Genomic DNA, 23431 nt, shown 5'->3' with positions numbered 1-23431 from the left:
AGTGCGAAAAGATATCTGGATCACGAAGCTTTGCAAGAGTTGCAGAGGAGTTACATTCGAGCTACTTGCTTGATAGTCTATCTTCGCGTTTGCAATGCGTGCATTAATGCTTTGAGAAATTTCTTAGAAAAGCACGAAAAATTCCAGGCTATTATATTAAACCTGCGTTAGGCTTCTCTGAAGGTGCCAGAATCATAACTGCCTTTAACCAAGAAGACTACTGAATTCTTCAAAAATATTCCATTTTAATTTCAGGAAGTTTAATGAATTTAAGCGGAAAACAATTATTTTCTTTATTTTATTACCCAAGAGATTTTTAATATCATTAATTATTGCAAAGATACGTTCGCAACAGAAAATTGTAGTGACAATTGCATCGTCAGGCATTGCTGCTACTTTTTTTAGATGGTAGACGAACAGCACATTCAGCTTTAAAGTTGCCTATTAGATATTCATAACAAACAAAACGCAATGTGTAACATTAAAGAAAGAAAAGAAAAAAAAACGTGGTATGGCTGTAGTGTTGCAAGAGAGTGAAATTATAATTTGGGATAAGTACTATGGCTTATGAGTAAAAGCATTCATTCGAAGAACATCATAGGATTGTGCACGATTTGAACGGCAACGATAAACTTTTAGGCGAAATTGTCTGAATACTGTCTGGGGACTTCCAGCAGACATTACCAGTTATTCCGATGAAATCAATGCATGTTTAAAACAATCGTTTTTATAGCGTAAAGTCGAGATAATGCGATTCACCATGAACATGCGAGTATAAACGCAAAATAATCTAATCGCACAAGTATTTTCTAAGCAATTGCTGGGTATTGGAAACGGTGAAATTGAACTGTATCGAAATATACAGTACAACAAATAGCCAGACATTTTCTACACTGCCGTTGAGACGAAAAGTGAACTAATTGAGAGCCTATTCCCAGATAAATTTAATTTTTTTAAAGTCATAATTGCCTCTGTAATCGCGCTGGTTTTGTAGCAGCTTTGTTTTCGGTAAACATTCCCGAACAGACAGGAATATTTGCGATCGTCAATTGTCGACTGTCAAATACATATCCCGATGCATGTCGCAAATTGTATTTATTGGTCGCACAAAGTAATTGGGAGTTGACACTTTCTAATGCAGGTTGGACATAAGGAGAAACAGTATTCGTCAACTGTTTAAAACAATTTTGACGACATACTATCCAACACAATCATCATTTTTTAAGGAAAAACTATATAACTTTCACGTTTGAAGACGCATTTCATAAAGTTTAACAAACACACAAATGTCCAAATCCAGATTTTACATCAGAGATGAATATGAAGCTTTAGTTTTAACTGAAGGTTTTTGCGTTTCAATTTCAAATTTGCCACTTAGTTATTATGATATGCCATCACTTGATAGTTGGGGCACCGACTTCGTTAACACTGATTTGTAACGTATAACAACAGAGAAATGACGCTGTCTTAGCTACAATTATTGCGAATAATGAGCCATTACTGACGGCTGGAAAAAAAAAGCTCCCCATTGTTGCTGAACAAGCCTATACAGTTGTCGATGAAAACAAAGCAGTAAACATTCCAACTGAATTTTTAAATTCACTGGATACACCAGGGATGCGACTACACGACTTCCGGTTGAAAATTGGTTCAACAATTTATTCTTTTTCGCGATTTAAACCCACCTAAATTACGCAACGGTACACGTTTCTTCATCAAAAGTCAACAACTTTGACGGGAACGTTTAAAGGAGAAATATTTGTGTTGCCACGTAATCCATTAATAGCGTTATAATTTTCAAACACATTTGAAAGGCTTCAATTTTTGATTCGTTTAGCTTTTGCAAAGACCATAAATAGATCTCAAGAACAAACAATGTCTTCTTTCGGTTTGGACTTGAAACATAAATATTTCTCTCATGGGCAACCATATATCGCCTACTCACAAGTGGAAAGTTATCATACTTTTCGTATTAGCAAAAGGCTGGTTAAGCAAGAACATTGTGCACAACTTAGTGCTTAGACAGTTTTCAGTTTTCAAATAATAGAAACAATACTGCCGTGCTAAGCACAAAAGTGGTATCTACACTTTTTGTCAAAATTGAGTTATTGTCACGAGATGGTTCTTTATAACATGTTTTACCCCTATGCAATGTTTTATTGTCATTTGTGAATTGGAACTATTTTTTAAAAAAATCTAAAAAAGTGAAATCTGGATCAAATACATGGAGGCGTAAAACTTTAAATAGCAGTTTTTCGGTTTGACCCCAGCTGCAGATACGACTTTTGCGCTTAGCACGGCAGAATAGTTCGAAGTCAATGTTATCTACTTCATTGCAAAAATTAAATTTTTATATGTTTTTAATTTAGTTAGTGTATTTTGTAAAGAAGTTATTGATTACAAACTATAGAGAAAGCTGAGGTGAATAAAATGTAGTGTAGAATCTAAAAGTGTACGGTGGTTTACGCTTAGTTTCTACATTCGGTTATTTTACAATCAGTTTCGATATTTACTATCACTTTCAAGTTATTTTTGCTTTTTTTTTTTTTTTGGCCGAAGTCATACTTACAAAATTTACTAAGCGTAAGTATAATGCTTTTTCCATAGAAAATTTAGTTAGTACTTACTGAATTCAATAAGTACTTTCTTCAGCCTGCACTGCAAAAAAAAAAAAAAAATCCGAAACGTTATTGAGAAAAATTTTTCGATACTTGCTTGCAGTTCTGGTTAAGCTTTGGCTATGTTTGCATTACTGCTTATAGAAGCTCCTTAATAAATCAAAAAGGTGCTAAGCTTTTTTTTTTTTTTATCCCTTCCTAAGTTTACACTAAAGTTCCAGAAACACGACAAGCTTCGAACGGGAAGATCTTAGAATTTTTCAAGAGGCTTCCGAGATAATTTCAGGAAGGTTATTTACTTTTATCGGAAAACTTTCCGGGTTTTGGCATGACATGTTACTGCCAGAAATTGGACACATCAGCTGCCCATAATTTTCCAGGAACATTTATGAATCGTTTTTACGTTGAATCACGCCCATTATCAATCTCTTATGTTTTAAAATCGGCTATACTATTTTAAGCTCTATTAAAAAATTTGTTTGATTCTATCAAAATAATGAGTAAAAGTTTATTTTAATCCAACTTCTTTGCCACGGCAACGCGTGGCTGGGTCAGCTAGTATATATATAAATATATATATATAATATATATATATATATATTCCGAGGGGGGTAGAATAAACCATAAGAAGGGATTCAATTCCGTATTTTAATGCGTAGTAAAATCAAATTACTTTCCTCGACAGGCCTTTCCCAGTGAGTCAGCAAAAGTTGTAAAAAACAATGATACCTGTTCACCTGTTGAAAAAAAAATTACGTATTCCACTCACAACCGTTCTCCCATTTCAACTGACTCCCTGTTGCTTTAAGCTTATTCCCAACCAATCACCATGGTCACTTCATTTTTTTTTCTTTCGTAAATGAGAAAGAGAGAGAGCGAGAGTTTATGGGGGAGATAATAGGAAGAAAGAAGACGGTCAAGATCATTAAGGTCGATGACGTCACCACGAGCGGTGGTACGTGCGTGCTCCGATATGAGATTCCCACTAAAAATGGAATTTCATTCATTTTCCTTTTTTATCTGCAGAGAAGGTGTAGATGTGCAGTTCCAGAAATATAATTTGTTGGTGCTTAGCACGCGGTAACGTAGTTAGCAGTTTATTGTCTGAGGGCTTTTTGTCACGCGACTGCAGTCAGCTGGAAAACTTAAGAGCGATAGTTGGGATCCAGCTGTCGCTGCTCGAAAACTAAGTACAGACAAGAACACTTTTAAATTTTATCAATACATTTTTATTTTTATACTAGTGGTACCCGCACGGCTTTGCCCGTAATAAAAAAATTAAAAGGTCTTTTGGTTCGCCTGTATATTTACAAATAATGTATGGTGAATTTTCTCGCCAATTGGCTTGTACCCATGTTACGGTTCCACGTTATGATAATTTCGTAATTTACTCGTCCATCTTGTGATAATTTTGTTCTTAAAATTGGAATAGAAAAAAAACCACATCGAATTTTCAAAATATCGCTTCGAAGTGCACACCCCCATGCTACAAACTAACTTTGTGCCAAATTTCATGAAAATCGGCCGAACGGTCTAGGCGCTATGCCTGTCACAGAGATCCTGACAGACAGAGAGGCTTTCATCTTTATTATTAGTAAAGATTAATTTTTGCACTATAAGCATGCAAGAAGCATTTAACCTTGTAATTTTATTAAAAACGCTATATAGTTTAGAACTCAACGATCCTGCTAGAACTCAAGCAATGATTTCAAGCAGAATAAATGCCGAACTGACAAATAATGATAGCATAAAACAACAGTCGTTACTAAAAATCTAACAAATGGTCATTTTATCTTTAAAAATCCCTTTTTAGTCTAAATCTGTTTTTTGTTTTTCAAATCTAGTCTCTTTAAAAATTGAGATAAGAAATTCCATTTATTGTCTCTTTCTTTTGATATTTTAAGTTTATTTTTCTTTAGAAAAAAAGCTATTAGGAATTTTGTTAAAATGATTGATTTTATTGACTGGAACCTGACGTAGAATTATTTGCATTTCAGGTTTTAGTCAATAACATATACAAAATAATTATAGTATTCAAACCTGTTAGTTCTTTATCAGAAATTATCACGAAGATAAAATTTTCACTTAAGTCTTCTCTCAGAAGATAACTTAACATTATTGTCATTAAAACTTTAAAGACTTGTCCTCGTTCAACTTAACATATTTTTTGCCTTCTCTGTTTAAATCCGAATGACGGCATAATTTTCAACTAGTTTTTGATAAAGGTAAATATGGCTGTGGAGATTAAGTGTCCGCATGCATTGCATTATTTCGCTCCTTGTCTTTTCCCATAACTTTCGAAATAACTCCTTCATCTCATTTCTGTTTGACAAGTGTACAAAGCACTATGGAAGAACTGTTTTGCTGTTCATTTGTATTTTTTCATTCCTAGGATTCAAAGTAAGGTTGAAGTGCTCATCGCGTGCGAATAAGTGTGTAAAATGAGTTTCATAGTTTCGAGTTTACTCAGTTCTTGATGTTGCGTTCTTTAGGTCATTTCGCGCTCTGAATGAAATAATGCACGAAGAATTAGTAAAGAAAAAAGAAAACTTCTTATTGTTTCCAACCTCACCATCAGAAACAGGGGTCCGTTAGGATATGAGACAGGTAAGATAAGATTTATTATCAAGCGCACATGTACATGCATAAACAATAATGACGTCACTCATACAACGTAATCCCAAACACTAAAAAATTCTAAACTATTGTCAGACCAACGCTGAGATGGAAAGAAAAACATCCGATTTACTGGTGAAAATGGACGCATCTTTTAGTTTTCAGTAATGCCAGCTTTTACAGATGTATTCTATGTTGCCTCTAAATTAAACTGAGTCGCATTAAAATTGACGGAGCACGAACGTTAAATTTATTTATTTCCACTCATTCAGATAGACTCGTTTTAACTGGACGTTTGCCAGTTCCATATCATTCCTGGGCAGACTGTGCATTGTTCAGCATGAGTTACTTGTTAGTTTTCAACGGTAAAGAGCTCCAAAGAGACTGTTTGCAAGGTTATTAAACTAAATACTCTTTTTAATGTACCCTCGAGACTGAGGGTATCTTAGGGGACAGTGCTCCGGATTAGAGTACGCTTGGCTCGGATCTTGATTCTGATAAGATTCACCTCTTATCTGGCACACACATTATTAAAACATTTACAAAACGTTTTGAAATAGCTATCACAAAGTTAACAACTATTTTAAATAGATTATAAAATGAAGTATGCTACCTGGGTAATGTATGCACGTTGGAATTCGTTAACTCCATAGGCCCGAAAGTCCTACGGTCCGACTTAGCAGTTACTATGAGTGCAAAGTTATTGTAGACTTCCCGCCAGCCCCTATCAAAAGTATGCCTATATTATGGAAGCAGTGTTGATATCTACAGAGGTCAAGACGTATTTCTCCCCCATTGGGTTCCAGTTCCCTCTTGCCCTAGTTCCTACTTCTCCAAACGACAAGAGCGCGGGTCTCCCAAGTGACATTAGCACCGAGAGGAAATGTACCCTCGGAAATATAAGCTAATGAGAAGCGGAATTTCCGGAAGCATTAACTCTCATGCAAATTGTTATCAACAGTTGCCTTATCTGCTGAGATGACTTTGGAAAATTGCTGTATTCCTCTTCCAGCAAGCACGCTTAGTTGCTTATGGCGCGGTATTACAGCTGTTTCATCAGAATTGTTTGTGCTCAATGCTCAAAATCAAAAACGTTTACAGAGTGTTTTTAAATTGAATTTAAAAAAGTATTATTTCAGCAATTTAGCAACACTCCACTTGTACAAATTTATTTGCCTAAACGTGTTGAGATAGTTTTAATGGTTTCCTTTTTAACTCTTCCGTAACATAGAAATCGATCACAAAAATTAGAATTTAGAAAAATAATTTCAGTCACAAAACAAACCTTCTTATAGTGAAACTTATAAGCTATTATTATATTACCCCATATAGTTAAGAAAAAAACATACTAATAAAACATATAGAGGAAACAAAGTAGTAAATCTCATGTGTAGTACAACAAAAAATTGTAGAGAAGACCGGATACGAATTTTGCATTTTGATTTTTCCGATTTTTGTTTTTATTGTTGCAGCAAAATAAAATTTCAGGTAACGCTATTGCTCTTGTCCTACCAATGAAATAATTTCACCTTTTTTTAACATATTTTTTCACATAAAAAATATCTTGGAAAAATGGTTCCGAATGTATAATACTATACCTATCGTAGGCTAAGTTTGTCTAAAAAATTTTACTTTAAAACAAGTCAATACAACAAGAATTATATATTTTTTGTAATATTGTCTTGTCACGATTTCAGTGTTTAATTTGAAAGAAGTCTATCAAAATCTAATAAAAGTTAGATTTTTGAATCATCAAGATGTTGCAATAAATTAAAATCTCTTTAAAATGTTATCTATCGACAGCTTGGAATTGTTCCTGCTTTTTTTTATCATAAATGCTTCAAAAAAACGGACAACACGGATTTACGGAAGTTGTTTTCACCTAAGATTAGATAGTAATCCGCGTGGGTTGAGCTGTTAATTACAGCGTGTTTAATGAATATGATCAATCAATAAGAAGTGTATAGAAGAGCTGTTTTAGATATAGGTAAATATAATTCTAAATAAAATATATCTTTTCGGCTTTGCTATTTTAAAAATGTCTTTTTTTTTTTTTGTGAATAAAAAATCTCTAAATGAACTCATTAGATGAAAAAAAGAAAGAGTTCCTGCCGAAGTGTCAAAAACAAAATGCCAAAAATTAAAAAAAAAATGTATGATGGTGTAAGTAGCATTTTTAGCACGTAGTCTTATGCGGCATTGATTGCATTATTATATTTTTTCGAAATAGTTTGACGTTACAGTCGAGTCCCGACTTACGCGAATGATGCGTTCCAAGACTCCTCGCATAAGTCGAAATTTCGCGGTGTGGAAAAATGTATGTATACATTTTTTTACAAGCAAACCGAATTCTTTTAGTCACTTATAAATACCTCTCAAACTGCTTTATAGTATTCCTTAACTGTACGCCACAGTTTCTTACCTACAGAACTGAACTTTTACTGTAATTAAAAAATAAAAAACTTCTGTTCAACATGAAATACTTAAGATGCACAAAATGAATGATCAATTCAACGATGATTATCAGATCGTTATTCTGATTTAATACAGCTTTAAATACGGTTGCTTTGCATTTTCTTTTATAACGTTTCAATTTGTGGCAACAGCCCCTCATCCTGATTTCTTTAACCCACAATACAAGATCAGCTGCCATTTTCATAAAATTTACTTTGCTAGATTGCTCTGCAAGCTTAAGTATTGAAACTAAGTTCTGACCTTTTATGGATATCGTTTTGTTTCGAATTTTAGTTGTACGTATGGAAGCTTCTCTCATACTTATTGTCGCGTTACTGTCTACGTTTTGTAGTTGTTCCAGCATATCGAGAATCTTATCCTTTATTTTTTTTTATCAGAAACTTTCCTTTTCTTCCCATCTTCACTAACTTTAGATGAAGGAAAAGATCCATTATATTTCATCAACTTTAATATTTAAAATTTTTAAAAAAAGAAAGAATTATGCTGAATGGTTATTTTATACCCTAACTACGCGACAAGTAGACTTGTTTGGTATGGGAACTTTCGCTGTCAGTGATGCTTAAAGAGATGTAATAACATTCACAAAATCAATATTTAGTAACCAATAACGAAGCCGATACTTCCTTCAAAAAAATTCATGTTGTGGACGAAAAATTCGTGTTAGCTCTAAAGTTTATTACTCATGAAAAATTCGCGTTATAGCCTTTTCGCGTAAGTCGAATCGCGTTGTAGCGAGAGTCGACTGTATCACTAAAAAGTGGAAATTTCACTTTCCATCACCCATTTGTGTCATTTTTTCTAAAGTATATTTTAATGGTTAACTTTTTTTTATACCTAAGTAAAGTAGTAGTAAGTTTGATTGAAGGTAAAATAATTATAGAACTCGATACTGTCTACGATACTACCAAAATTATCAAGAATAGAAAAAACGCACATTGTTCAAAAAAAGAAGGATTTTAATGGATGAATGACAGTTATGAAAACTGTTTGTTTTTAAAATTAAAAGAAGAGAAAGTAAAAACTTTTATTTTCAAATGAAAAAGCAAAGAAATTAAATTAATTTTAAAAAAAAGTAAACATGGTGAACTTACAACAAACTTTCCTCTTTCATCCAATCAAGTTAGGAGAAAATTTTAATGTACAATGTAAATATTAGTGATAAATGAAATTTGTATCTCCTAAAGATGTTTTGATTTCTTCATTGCAAAGAATGTATTAATATTTGCAATGTTAATCAGTTCTGTTCGGAAATTTCTGCGCTTTTATTAACTCGCAAATTTATGTCAAATGGTTCTGCAAATATTAGGTTTAAAAGAAATGTCGTCTCGTAACAACCCTTATCCTGTCTTGCTTTTTATAAGACATATTTTTTGAGAAATTTAAAAATTTAAGCCTCCTTACGCGCTTCGAGACGGACGGGTTTTGGGAGAGAAAGAGAGAGTTTCTGAAAGAGAGTGATGGGGGAAATTCAAATCATTGCTGAACTTCCGAAACTCTCTGATCCACACTGAAAATATGAAGAGGAAAGCTTTAGTGCGTTTTCCAGGATTGGGCCCGAAAATAGGAAAAGGACTCTTTACTAGCAAGTGATACTATTTCCTGAGAATTGCCGCGAGGCAAATCCTTTCCCATCTTCAAGGATTCAAGGGTGGGCAGTTACTTCCAACTAAACAGCGATGGAGAAAACCTCCCTGCCTCCTGATAGGGAACTTGAACGAACGAAGAAAGTGAAGGAAGGGGGACTTAGCAGCAGCTTGTGGCTTCCTATAGATTTCGTTTCTATGACGACGGCGTCACGTGAGCGAGCATTTTGCAGCTCCACCCCCTAGCGCGTGTGCCGAGTAAGACTACTATAAAGAGGAGCTGACTCGTCCGCCATTTTGGTTCAGGAAGTAGGCTCTTGATGAGATCAGTATTTGTACGAAACTGGCGGTGAAGAAAACTTTTGAATGAGCTTCAGATATGCTGCTTGAGTGATGTTTGACAAGTACAGTTTGTAAGGGAGGAAGATTTAATTAATTCAAAGTTAGAACAAGTGATATATGAAAATAGGGAACTATTGCCCAAGGAACTACTTTTTAGCGTGAAAAATCAGCTGTCTTGTCAGATTGTGTTGGTCTACTCAAATTATTCTTAAGTCTTAGCAACCAGTGACTATAATAGCATCTTTGCAAGCACTTTGAAACACGGTTGGATTCAACGCTCTCTCGGAACCGAAATGTCGGACTGGTCCGCCTGCCCTAAGGATGGGGTTCTAGTGCCGAGCCCTCATCCCCCCACCCACGTCACCGAAAGGGATTGTGGGAGTAAGAGGGATGTGGGGGTGGGGGGTGGAGAAAGGAGATGCCCTGTGCGGATGTGCGTTAGAGGGCGAGTTAGAAGGGAAGCGGATTGCAAATGCAACAGCAGCAGCAGTCCTTCGCACAAACCATTTGAACTTGGAACATGGAGTCTGTGCTGCCACTCTGTTGCTTCTGGAACCGGCCGCTGGACAACTCCGCCTCCCGACTCTTCCGATCCCTGCTTTTCAACTGTTGAATGCGGGAGTTTTTTTCGCTGCCAAACAGCAAAAAAGGAATCCAGGCGATTTTTTTTTAATTACAAAAGTGGTCGGGAACTAACTTTAGTGCTGCTTTACATTTTTCTGATATAACAATCAGTGGAAACTGCAGCTCACAATTACAGATATTTTGCATATACGGGTGGAATAGTCCTTGAACAACATTCGGGAAGTTGGAATCATTCGATTGTGATATAGAAAATATAGTTACACTCATTAGAGTTTAGATTTTAGATTATTATCTTCTCCATCTCGAGAGAAAAGTTCTAGAGACTAGTGTACATATATAGCCTGTTAGTATTATTATAACTATCCGAGCTTTCATAGATACGGTAAATAGTGTAAAACTTTAATTTAGAAAAAAAAAACAGTTCTCTAGTTAGAATTTTTGCATAATACTCAGCATTGTATTTTTGAAGAAAGCTGACGTAGTTATTACTGTTAGAAGACTGCTACATATAATTCCTATCAAACCGTTCAAGGATACTTTGAAAGAGGTGCTTTATTTAGAAACTAGTCGTCGCTTCATCCAACAAGCCGTCTGACATTAACTGTCGTATTTATTGCTGAGAACAACACTAAAGAAGTTTAATACTATTTTGAAATCTGCAACCGAATTCATACAAAGGGATCAAAACGGATTGCTGAAGAAATTGATTAGAAAAACTGAAGAAGCAAGAGAGGAAGCGAGCTCTCCCCAACACAGCACGGTAGCTGAAAGGAGAAAGAGCAATCGTTGCGGAGAAAGCAAGCGCCAGGCAACACTTGTTGAAAGTCGCCGCTAGTTGGCGGTACAACAGGTACAAAGCGAGCTCCGGTTTTGGAAAGGGTAGGAGTCTTCGACGTCAGGAGGAACCAGCAGGAAACCGAGAGGCCAACACAGCAAGGGAGAGAAGCTCTCTTGGCTTAGAATTAGAGAGGGTCGGAACAAGAGGTAAGATTTTTCCTGTTTTCTTAGATGAATGTGATCCGCTTTTGTGGCTCAGGACACACCATATGTTTTCTCTCTCTCTGTGGATAGGCTTTTTGGGTGTGCCGGTATTTCCGCCATTCGTGACTGTCGACGATCGCGTTTTGTGTGTGAGCATGTCAGGTATTTCTGCTCTTTGACGTTGCTGAATGCTAAATAAGGATTACGATGGATGGCTTTTACTACGGATTACAACTTCGGTTTCCGTTGGTGTATGTTAGTTTGATTTAATCAGTGCTTTAAGCAAGATTTGAACACTGCAGTTTTCTGATTATTTAGAAAAAGAAGATAAAGCACACCGAGCAAAAAAAAAAAAAAAAAAACGTATTATACTTAAGGTATAAGGAAGGCTTTACTAAACATTCGTTGCGAAAATCATATTATTTTACTATTATTACTATTATTTACATATCTTGTAAGTTTGAGCTCTTCTTTGAATATCAATACAACCTTGTGCTTGATTACATTGTATATTAATACAAATAATGATTGCGACTTATATCACGCTTTCAAAAGGTTATTTCAAGTCATTTCCAAAAAAAAAGAGAACATTTTTTTAACTTTTATAAGTTGAGAACTTTAAACTTTAATTTCCAGAAGTAAATATTTATTTATTATTATTTTTTTTTTATAACAACTCCTGTTGATTCGAGTTCCCAATTGAATATAGTTTAATCTTGTGCTTTAATCTATTTTATACTAATTAATATACATTTGCTGACGACTAATGATTGCGACCTATACCACGCTTTCAAAACTATTTTTTTGGTCATTTCCAAAATAGGAACATTTTTGCACATTTAATAAGAAATTTAAACATTAATTTGAAGATATATTTATTTATTTATTTTTTTTTTTACTAAATCTATAGGCTCGGGTTTCCTTTAGAAAGTAATAAAATTAAGAGTTTCACTCTGTTTAATATTAACTAACGCATTCAACAGATACCAAGTAATATCACGTTATTGTTATTAAATATATCAGGATAAAATAGACAATTGTGATCTATGCAAAATCGTTAAAAAATATTTTTTCACTGGCGTTTTGTGTCTCAGCATGTCAAGTATTTCTTCTTTTTGACGGTACTGAATTTGAAATATGATTTACGATGAATGGCGTTTACTATGGACTACAACCTTGTTTTCGATTTATGCGTGTTGATTTAGTTTGAACAATACTTTACTTAAAATAAACATGTTACATTTTTCCAATTGTTTAGAAAAAGAAAAAAAAACCACATGGCGAAGAAAAATTTACTTTATTTTAGGGATGTTGTACTGAACATTTGTTGTAAAATCATATTCACTAATTTATTTATTGATTAATTATCATTATTTTACGAAGTCTAAGGGTTTGAGTTTCTCTTTGTAATACGAATTATTAAAATGTATTAAATTACTTCACAATATTTAACATTAACTAATGCATTTGACGAATACTGATCATTGCGAATTATACCATATTTTCGTTCTTAAATTTCTAAAGATAAAAATAAAACTATGGTTCATGCGCAATCAAAGAAAACTACCCTTTTTTTAACTGCGTTTTGCGTGCGATCGCGTTCGTTTGTGAGCATGTGAGGTATTTTTTCTCTTTGACGTAGCGGAATGTGAAATAAAGATTACGATGGATGTGCTAAGGACTATGACTTTATTTTTCGCTAGTTTGGTCTGAGGAGTGCTATGTATAAGATTAAACCTTAGATGTTTCTGTTTGTTTTTTTTTTTTTTTATTATTTTTTAATTTTTTTTCTTTTTTTTTCTTTTTTTTTTTTTTTTTTTTTTTTTTTTCTTTTTTTTTGCGAAAAACAAAAAGTACACGGAAGAGAAAAAAAATTTACTTTAAGTTAGCTTTACAAATTATTATTTACAATTTCTTTAGATTCGTGTTTTTCTTTGAATATAGTACAATCTATTGCTCTGTATTACTTTATATTAATTAGCGTATTTGGTAACTAATATTGATTGCAAATTACACGACACTTTTAAAATTGCTTTTTAGGTCATTTCTAAAAAGGAAACATTTTTTTCGCATAAGTAATAAAATTTACATATTAATTAGAAGAATTCAAAACACGAAATAAAGATGTCGTTGAAAGTCTGAGTATTTTCCTGTACTCTAATATTATTTGCAAAAAAAATTTTTAAAAGAAATTGCTTAACCGTATTTATAATAACGATATACACTGTGGTGCTGCCATGATATAGTCTGCTTAGATTCAAGTCTGCTATCTTGCTTTCTTTCGTGCTTTACACAATGCATAAAGCATTGTTCCTTTAATATATTTAGCTTTGCAAGGCATTTATTGCGAAAACATTATTTATTTATTTAATGTAGTTTTTATAGGTTCAAATTTTTCTTTGAGCGTAATCCGATATATTGCTTTCACTAACACAGTTCATAAATACTAATGATTAAAATTTTACTACGTTTTCCTTCTTAACATCTGAAGACTTTACGAAATGTGTTTTATCCAAAATCGAATGTAATGTATTTAGTTTTTTTTTAAAGGGAGGGGGGCATTTTCTCACACTTGACAATTTTAGCAATTTAAATCTTAAGCTTAAGTGTTTCGTAACATTTGTAGGATTTTTTTTTTTTTTTTTTTGGAGTTATATCATTTGAACAAATATCTTCAAAATATTTTTGTCTTATTAATAATGAAATTATTGACTGATAATGTCATGACATATTTTTGCACTGTAGCGTTTTTGCATGCTGGAAGGAGATTACTTTGAGAGTGTTTTTCTATGCATATAATTTTATTTTACGCTTAATATTCACTGATTTATTTAAAATTATTTCATTAAATCAATATAAATGTTCTATCAAAAATTAAAATAGCGTTAAAGAAATTATTTTCCTTCATTTTTTTTATATATCTCTTTATTATTTTTTTCTTTATTATGAAGAGACCTTTTCTATTATCATTTTTATTTTATTTTTTAACACTAACTTGAAGTTTTCACAGTATTAATACAGAACTACTTACTGCTGGTAGTATTGACATACCTTTCTAATTAAGTATCATTTTCTTGTCTAAGTTACAAAGTTTTAAAAAGTTTAGTTTTTTACATTTTTAGTTTATTTCTTCGAATCGATGAAAAAAGGTAATTTACATTTTAAAATACTGGATCGAAATGAAAGTAATTTATTTATTGATTGAATGAACAATATATATGGTACATGCAATATATAACAAAACCTAATAATTGCAAAATCTATAAATTGCTTCTTTTTCTTCATTTATATATTTTTTTTAGAGAAAGACAGGGCACAATAAGAAATATGTTTTCTAACGTTTATTTTTTAATCACATCTAAATGAAGTTACTAACTATGAACATTTATTTAAAGGTTTACCTTATTGTGGTAAAGTGGACCGCTTTCAGATTAATCAACAAAACTACAATAAACAACAAACATTACGTTTAAGACTCAAATATTAGATTATTTTTCAAAAAAAAAAAAAAAAAACCCTTAAATTGAGGTATTCTCATTGTTTTAATGAATAAAACGTTAATTTAAGTTGTAATAAGCGCAACAATATAAGAAATAAGTAAATATATTTGTGTTAAATAGTGTACGTAAATTAACAACATTGAAAAATCATAATTTTTTATAAAAAAAAGCTGACACGTGTACCGGGAGCCCATTTCGTTGAATGTCTTTACATTCATAAGTTGGAATGTTTTGCTATAAAAAGAATCCTTTTGCTATACAGTAATGAATACCTGCTTGATAACTACAAAACACGTGCAATTTTTGCCTTTTTCTCTTACAAGTGCGTTTTTTTTTTTTTTGGTAATTAATAGCATACTTTTTTATTTATTTTTTTATTTTTGTAATCCCATTCTGAATTAAACTCATATAAAATGCTCCCAAAAAATCCTTGACGCATTAAAATAATGTATAGAAAAGCAACAAATTGTCGTACCAATATGCGGTTGCGCCACAATACGTCGCAGGTTCAAGAACTTTTTATAACATCGTAAAAAAATGAAAAAGGATTTTACAAAAAAAAAAAAAGAGAGCGAAAAGTGTATTTTAAGTAATTTACATTGATTGTTGTATCGTTACAATAAAAAAAAATTAAAATTAAAAGATTTAAAAAAAAAAAAACAAATTCTTACTACAACAATAAAGCGATAACTTAAAGCTACAATGTTTTCTTTTTCTTGTTTTTTTTTTACGATGTCATAAAAAAACTTCAACCTAAGAAGAATTATCGCACTACCCGCACATTGATACAATTTGCTGTCTTGACAATTTTTAAAATTTGTCAAGGACTTTTCGGACACCCTGTATACCTTGGAAATTCTAAAATTGATTAAAACTGAACAGTAAATTTTGTTTTCATTGCAGTTTCAGACATTGAGTATAAGCGAAAAATTTATTTTGCGATAAATTTGAAAATTTTCAATCATTAAAAAAAGAGAAGTACTGAAGATGCTGTTTAGTTAAAACGTGTTCTCTCACACATATTGCTATAAAAATGATCATGACAAATTAACTAAGAATAATCGTTGAAAAATTCAGAAACTCAAAACTTTAATGCAGTTTTAAATCATACGCTTTAACTTTAACCCAAGCTCTTAACACGAAAAGGGTATCAGAATTGCCTAACTAAGAGAAAATCCTCCTAAAAACTTTACTCCTGTAAGCAAATTATAAACATGTGTTATGTCATGAAAAATTCGTACGTACAGATAAAATGTATAAACTTGTTTTCTTGTTTCTAAAAGAACTTGAATACTTTTTGTCCTCAAGAGAAACGAACATGAATGCATTGGTTAAAAGAAAACACTACAAAGCAGAAATAAAAGTTGAAAATAAATACAGAAGAGATTAAAACTGATATTAAAAGAACTGAACATACATTCCAGAAGAAACGACGCTTACTGATTAAAACAATTTTTGCGTGAATTAATTTTAAAATCAATTAACAAAAGTTGTGAGAGTTTCATTGAAATAATCACAGCCTGACATAATACAGCACAAATTTTATCAGTTATCAATTTTCCAAAGCCTTTTTTTGTTCGTTTAGTGTTCTCTAAACTATTAGTTTTATCCTAATTTAAAAGACAAAATGTTACATTTCAATCATAAACTATTCTACAACGAAACTATTTACTTCCATTTGCGGATATGACTTTCAACAAATTATTTACTGTTGATTTGGATAATGGTTTAATCTAATTGTTTTAATCTAATTTTATCCTCGTGTTAAACATTGCAAAGTCATGTTTATAAAATGATGTATTTAGAAGTAAAAAGATGTAGGTGATAAACTTTAAAATGTGGAGATTAATGCAAATGGTGTGCAAGACACACATTAGTTTTTTACTAGTAAGTTTGAAGTGCAGTGTTGTTACAGGGGGAGAGGAAAAACGTAAAAGCTTGCATATAACTCCAACTTTGCACACGACATACTGACATTTTTTTCTTTGTTTGCTTACACTTATTTGCGTCTTACTGCATCAAATGTGTCAAAGGATTTCATTTAACAATATTAGTGCAAAATATTTTTCTTAAACTTTTATTGCGTTAATTAGTAAGTTAGCTTCTTTTTAAAATACAGTAAACTCTCGATTATTCGAAATTTTTACTAGGTTAAAACTTAGTACTTGTTATTGTGAGCTATTTTGTTTTATGCACTAATATAGTTCGTTAATATTTATTCTTAAAATTAACGAAAGTTTGAGAATAGGATAAAATAGTCGTCTAACCGTAATTTTTTCCGGATTAAAAGTACTCCGAACTTTACGGCTGTACTATATCAAACACAATTTAGGTGCTAACTTACTGTTTCTGGCATAACTCATATAGGGATGTATGTTTAATTGTTTCACTTGTTTATAAAATTCCTACGAAAACGAATATTTATTTCTCTGATTAAATCAGGTAACACAAATAGGAACTCTTAAATCAAAAATATATAATCCCTAAGATGTCAACCATAAAAACAAAAGTTGGCTCATGATTGTACATTTTCATAACGTTTGATCTGCTTATAACTTTATTAGAACCATTTTAAGGATACGAGATAATGTAACATGAGCAGATTCCTTGTCACTAGAATTGACAATCTGTTTCAAAGCTGAAAAGGTTACAGTTTATTTCCCTTTATCTTTTCTGCATCTGACCTAATCTGATCAGAACGTGTTAAAAAGCTTTATTTGTCTTTGTGCAATGGCAACGGAAGCATCAAAATACGCATGCATAGCAAGTAGTTTTCTGATATTTACCTATCAAGAGCGTTTCTTTAAACTTGGTAGAATACTCGATTTTTAGCTGGATGGAATAATCTAGGAAATAATTACTATAAATCGATATCAAAAAGATTGATTAAAAATAGACTTCAACAGTTTTTTTTTTATATATATAAAATACAAATATAGTAAAAATAGGCAAGAACTAAAACTTTGACTTTTAATTTTAAAAGACTGCTGTATGTCTTAAATCCAAACAATAGAAACGAAATTGAAAACAAATAGAATGACAGTTTAGTTTTTTTTAAAACGAGGGGTATAAATATTTAATGGCAAATGCTCATTTATTTATTAAAATTTCCTTTGAGATGGCAAAGCTCTTCTCTGTCAACAACATGTTTTGCTTATTGACACGAAGTTTAGTATGGGGCGCTAAAATGAATATGAAATAGACAAACTTCAAAAACACAACTGTTGTCTTTTTCCCGTTGTCTTAATCTAATTTATCAAGTTTCTCCAAAAAACCAAAAATGAAGCGGATTGCTACGTATGAAATTCCTAAAAGTGCGTCACTCTGTCTAAAAGTCTGGAGACGGAAAAGGGCTGAATTTGGCACCAGCGAAATAGTATTTACGTAAAATTAGTAGTAAATATTCGGAAGGCTTTCAGACTACAATAATGTAGTATATGGGGAATGAGTGTTGGGAGCTAGGAAATGTGAAGTGATCTGTTTGGAGCAGTTCCGGGGGTGGACAAATGGCTATGTGACGAGGGGCGGAAATAATCAACCATCAACAGACGAAGACTTGTTATTTTACGCTAAAATATATAATACATGTTCATCGTTTAAAACTACAGTGCTTGTATAAAATAAATTTTATTTAAAAGTGTTGATGTTTAAATCAACACCTACAAGGTTATAGGTTTTTTATAGTTGCATTGATAGAGTGAATGACGCCGAACTGAAAATTTACTGTGTTGTAAAATGGTTCAGTGGGTAAACTTGCCACATGGAATTCAAAAATCGACAAACGCTTCTTGAAGGTTAGAAAATCTTTTTAATTAAGAACTGTTAGTTGAAACGTATATACAGTGCACATAAATTATATATATTGGAGATTGGGAGCTAAAGTCCCATCAAAAAGGGGTGACTTTCGTCACATCAAAATATCGAAATTCTACATTCATTGAAGGTAATTCAGTGGTGACTGAACGCTTGATTCGAGTTCATGCTAGGAAGCGTTGAATGGGTGTTGCCATTCCAAATCAAATAATTTTCCACAACTGTAAAAGAGCAATTTTTTTCCCGAAATTTAAATTAAAAGAGCAATTTGCATTTTTTAAACTGAAATACGAGTATTATCTGGAATGAATTGACAATATGGCTGATGTCATTGTTTTTCTTCATGTTCATTTTTTGATAACTACTGCATAATAAAGAAATGGCTTTGTTGACTAATCTTTAAATACTTTGTGAAAAGTCGAATAGTCTCTTATATTTTAGTAAAATCACTCAAAACTCGAATTAGCAGCTGCTTATGAGAGATGCGGACGCATTAATCTTTCACATTATTACGGTGCCGCTGCTTCCAGATGATCTGTAATTTTAAAGAAAATGAAATTTACTTTCGTAGACGAAGCCAACTTTTAACAAATCATAGGATAAATCTGTTACTGAGAATTAATTGGACAGCCAAACAATAGTTTGTAACTTTGGTGTATTAATTTTATAAAAATGTTTTGTATGATGTTTATTTCTTTCTTTTATTTGTTTTTCTAATAAATACCATTGGTTTTTGAAAGATTGTGACAAACAGGGATTATGTGCCACAGCATAGTAAAACACTTGAGTGCACACAAAAAAAATTCTCCTGAACCTCGAAAAAAGCCGAGGCTATCAAAAAACTTTATTTGAAAAAGAAAAAGTTCTATCATTTGTGCGCTATAATACATTAAAAGTTAATACGTTTGAAAACAAAACTGAAAAATGGTTATTATGAGCACATTAAAATAATGAATTATCCTTCCTATATCTTCGTGCTCATAATTTTAATTGCATATTTTTTTTCTCCTGGGACATTTTGTACACGAAGCACCACTCTTTCATTTCTTTTACTCGTGCCACATAAAGGACTTTGTATGGTTTATTCAACACTTGTCTAGTTTTTCAATCACCGTAAAAGAATCGCAATGCATCTTAAGTAGCCTCTGTTCAGAAAATTGCTTTCTCGATTCTGTTGAGGGCTTTTCAGTTTAAATGGGCCATTCATGTAAACAGTAATCGAAATAATATCTTTTTGCTCAGTTTTAATTGAATTTCTTTGCGATAATGTCCACTATATGTAAAGCTCTTTCTGAGTTATCAAATTTTTAATGCTTTTGGATCAGAAATGTATGTATTCACAACACGTTACGACAAAGTTACAAGTGACGTCACTGGTCGCAAGTCACAAAGGGACAGTATTGCAGAGTCTCGTCGGAGTCACACGCTGTAGCGCATTTTTTCCGCACCAGGTTGCACACTTCGTTTTATAAAGGTCTTAAAATGGTTGCGAAACATTTATTGAAATGTTTAAACGTTATGTTTGCTACCTGATGTGTTTCAATGAATTTACTGCAATTAATAATCAGTGTCCGTTCACTTAGTGACATTTTGAAGACGTCATTGCAACGCCATTTTGAGACGCCGCCACGGACTGATACTCGTAAGTTACTGCAACCTGTAGATGACTTTACATGACAGTTTGTGACCGTCATACGATGAGGACACTTATATGACAGCCATACAACTTTCTCATTCGGGTGACATATTAGTCCCTGTCCCTGTGCTATCCGGTCGAAACCCATTTTTAACAAGAGTTGTGTCAGAAAAGAAAACAGAAGATAATTCGCATGATCAGTTAAATTTTTCTGCTAATAAATAATTCTTTAAATCAAACGCTCTTCCACTTACCTTATTTTGTAATTGTTGCATTATATAACATTACAGATATTTTGAATACGAGCAAGACATGGAAGCTGCTTTAATAGAAATATATTTTCAACTCCTGTAATATTAAAAGTGGCAGTTTCATGCTTAACAGCTTATTTTTATAAGAAATAATGACTTACGTCACAGCCTTTTTGGAAAAAACACATGTTTTGAAGTTTCAAAGAACCTTTTTTTCCATGCGTATAAAGTGCCCCTCCCTTATATCATATTAAACATAAATTTTATCTTTACTCAATTCCCACGCGTGCAGAGAAAAGCATTAGTCTTCTCGATAAATTATACCTAACTCGTGAGCAATAATTGTGCGATTCTAAGACTGAAAATTAGAGCTAAATTTTCAGAAGCGTTAGTATCATTTATTATTTTTAGATCAAAGAAATTACTCCCCTCCCTCCATGTTTACCCCCCCGTTCTAATATTGTTATACTAAATCTTTACAGCTGTTTGTTGTTTTTGAAAAAGTAGCAAAACCTTTTCATAAGTTGCCTTATTTTAAAAAGATTAGTTGATTTTTTCCCCACAATAGTTACAATGTTTTCATTAATGCCACTTTAATTTAATACTTGTTCTGAAAGCTGCCGTTGTCCTTATGCATAATATATGCTGTCTCTCTGAAAATTTCACACAATAAAAAGTTTTTCAATGGTTTTGAATCGAACATAACAAGATAACAACTGCTGTACTAACAAAAAAATATTTCGTATGAAAATGCCATAGCAATATTAAGCGTGAAAATTCGAGTGTTTTTGTGCTTTACACTACGTTTTTTAACCAAATAAATTACTTTATTTAGCATTACTTACAGATTATTGAAAAAGGCTTTGCTTTATTTTAAGATGGTAGATATGTTATAATTCAAAAATAGAAATGCGAGTGGAAAGTAAATATTGCATATTAAACTACACTAAGGTAAGCATTGCAATAGCGAATTGTCCAACCTTTTCATGTTACACATGTAATCTTTTGAAACAATAGTATATTTAGCATCACGAAAAATAGTTGCTTTTGTCTTTGCTATATTTCGAGACACAATATCAGTTCTAGTTTATGAAGAAGAAATTCTCGCAATGTGGGTTCTTTCAGTTTACTCAAATAATATTACTTTCAATGCATGAAAGTGTTTTCTATGCTTTAACATTTAAAAAGGTTTTGCATAAAACCACAAGTGAGAAAACCCCGCATAAACTAACCCATTTGTATAAGTAACTGAAATTCGAAGCAACAACGCATATCCAACACATGCTCGCTCTGCTTCACAATTACCGGCGGCATCTTTCAACTCGCCAACTGTCATAAAGCACACCCAACGACCTTTATATGTGCTTCACCATAACAAACAGCCATCCACTATGTTAGCCTTTAGATGGAAAAGCAAACAATGAATTTCCATACCGTGCCGAGCGAAATTTCACGGCAGGCACACATGCACACACACATACACATGCACACAGACTTCGCATTTTCCCTTCCCTTCCTGCTTGGACTTAGATTAATGGACTTTCCAGCGATGTTGCACTCTCTGCCACCTGAAAAGATTAAGCCCGGAGGCTTGTTGAATTCACACCTAACGCAGGGATATTCCTAACACCTTTTGCACTGATTCAAGTTGGAGAATACATCGCTTCAAGCTGTGCGTTATCCACTCGCTTCAGATACCGAAGCAGGTCTTTATTTGCCATCAGAGTCTGGAAGATTTATGTTTATTTGAGACTTGCTGAGTCGTTATTGCTTGATAATGTCTAGTTTTTGGATTATTTTCGAACAAAACTTATTCAAATTAGCTTTATTTATTTACTGAAATCAAAAAAAGGAAATAAACAGGTACTTTTCAGCGAAAAAGCACATGTAAATTAAGCATTGTTATTCATTCTCAAATTTAAAAAGGATCGCAGAAACGTGATTCGAGTTTACAAGAAACCAATTTCTCAAGTGGTTGAATTCCAGAGGTAACGGAAGGACAGCTTTACAAAAAAAATCGATATATTTCTGTCTGTGAGTGTATCAAAATACATATTTTTTCAAAACTGATGCATAGACTTTTATACTCACCACAGTAAGTTGCTAAAAAAGCCAAAGCCGAGGATTTTTTGTTAGTAACTGTTCTAAAAAAAATCAAATTTAAAAAACGGTAACGGAAGGACATATTTGTGACATGATTTTTACGCTATAATGTTCTTCCCAAAAGTTCAGCTATACAATAAAATGGAATGTTCTGTAAAAATTAGAACATATACAGGAGTGTTCAGTCATTGCAATTCCCCGTCTAGTTTTAAAAATAATTATTTTAAGCGTATAAATTATGTATTTGTTAAGGGCAACGGAAGGACAGCATAATTCTGCTTTGCATAAAAAAACATTAGTTTTTATACCCAACAGATTCTGGGTGAACTAACTCAGAATTATTATTTTGGTAACGCAAGGACATCAATTTGTCACCTTAGTAATGGACCTATTTCATGGTTGAAAAAAAAAAAAAAAGAAATTTTAAATTAATTACCAAAAAGTTTAACTAGACATTCAAAAGATAAAAGTTAACCAAAATATTATATTCTGATGACAAATTTATTGAAATTACAGTGTGCAGCATAAAAGAGATTTTTCGCTGTGTAAAAATACAAAGAGAAAACTTGATTTTGCCCTTGATTTTCGGGAAGTCATCAAACTATTTGGGAAAAACAGGTTAAGATTCACGAAGTTCATTTATTTCTGAAGAGAATGGTACATGGCATGTGACAGAATATTAAGTTTTAAAATTTAAGGGTAATGTCGCCTTTTTCCTGCAATTCACCAGCATATGAATGAAAAAATATCCGACAAGACCTTTCGACTTTTGGCAAACGCCCTTGCATTCCATAGAATCATATTTCTTCGCATTGAAAATGAGTTAACTCCTAAACATGTGTCTGATTTTTTGTAAATCTTATAACATTGTTGTTTATTTTACATTTACTTATTACATCGTTTTCGCTCAATTAATGACAACCCTAAC

The 23431-nt window shown here is 32.4% G+C and overlaps 1 protein-coding gene across 2 annotated transcripts in view; it reads left to right on the top strand.

The window, feature by feature from the left end:
• The first annotated feature begins 10663 nt into the window (after positions 1-10663).
• Positions 10664-23431, top strand: part of LOC129226474 (CUGBP Elav-like family member 4) — a 568366-nt gene continuing 555598 nt past the window's right edge. For both annotated transcript variants that reach the window (XM_054861084.1, XM_054861083.1), the window contains exon 1: positions 10664-11203. The gene's annotated coding sequence lies outside the window, so the exon portion shown is untranslated. The remainder of the gene's footprint in view (positions 11204-23431) is intronic.

This window comes from Uloborus diversus, chromosome 7 (assembly GCF_026930045.1).
Source record: "Uloborus diversus isolate 005 chromosome 7, Udiv.v.3.1, whole genome shotgun sequence".
In the NCBI taxonomy this organism is placed as follows: Eukaryota; Metazoa; Arthropoda; class Arachnida; order Araneae; family Uloboridae; genus Uloborus; species Uloborus diversus.
This window is presented reverse-complemented; position numbering and strand designations above follow the sequence as displayed.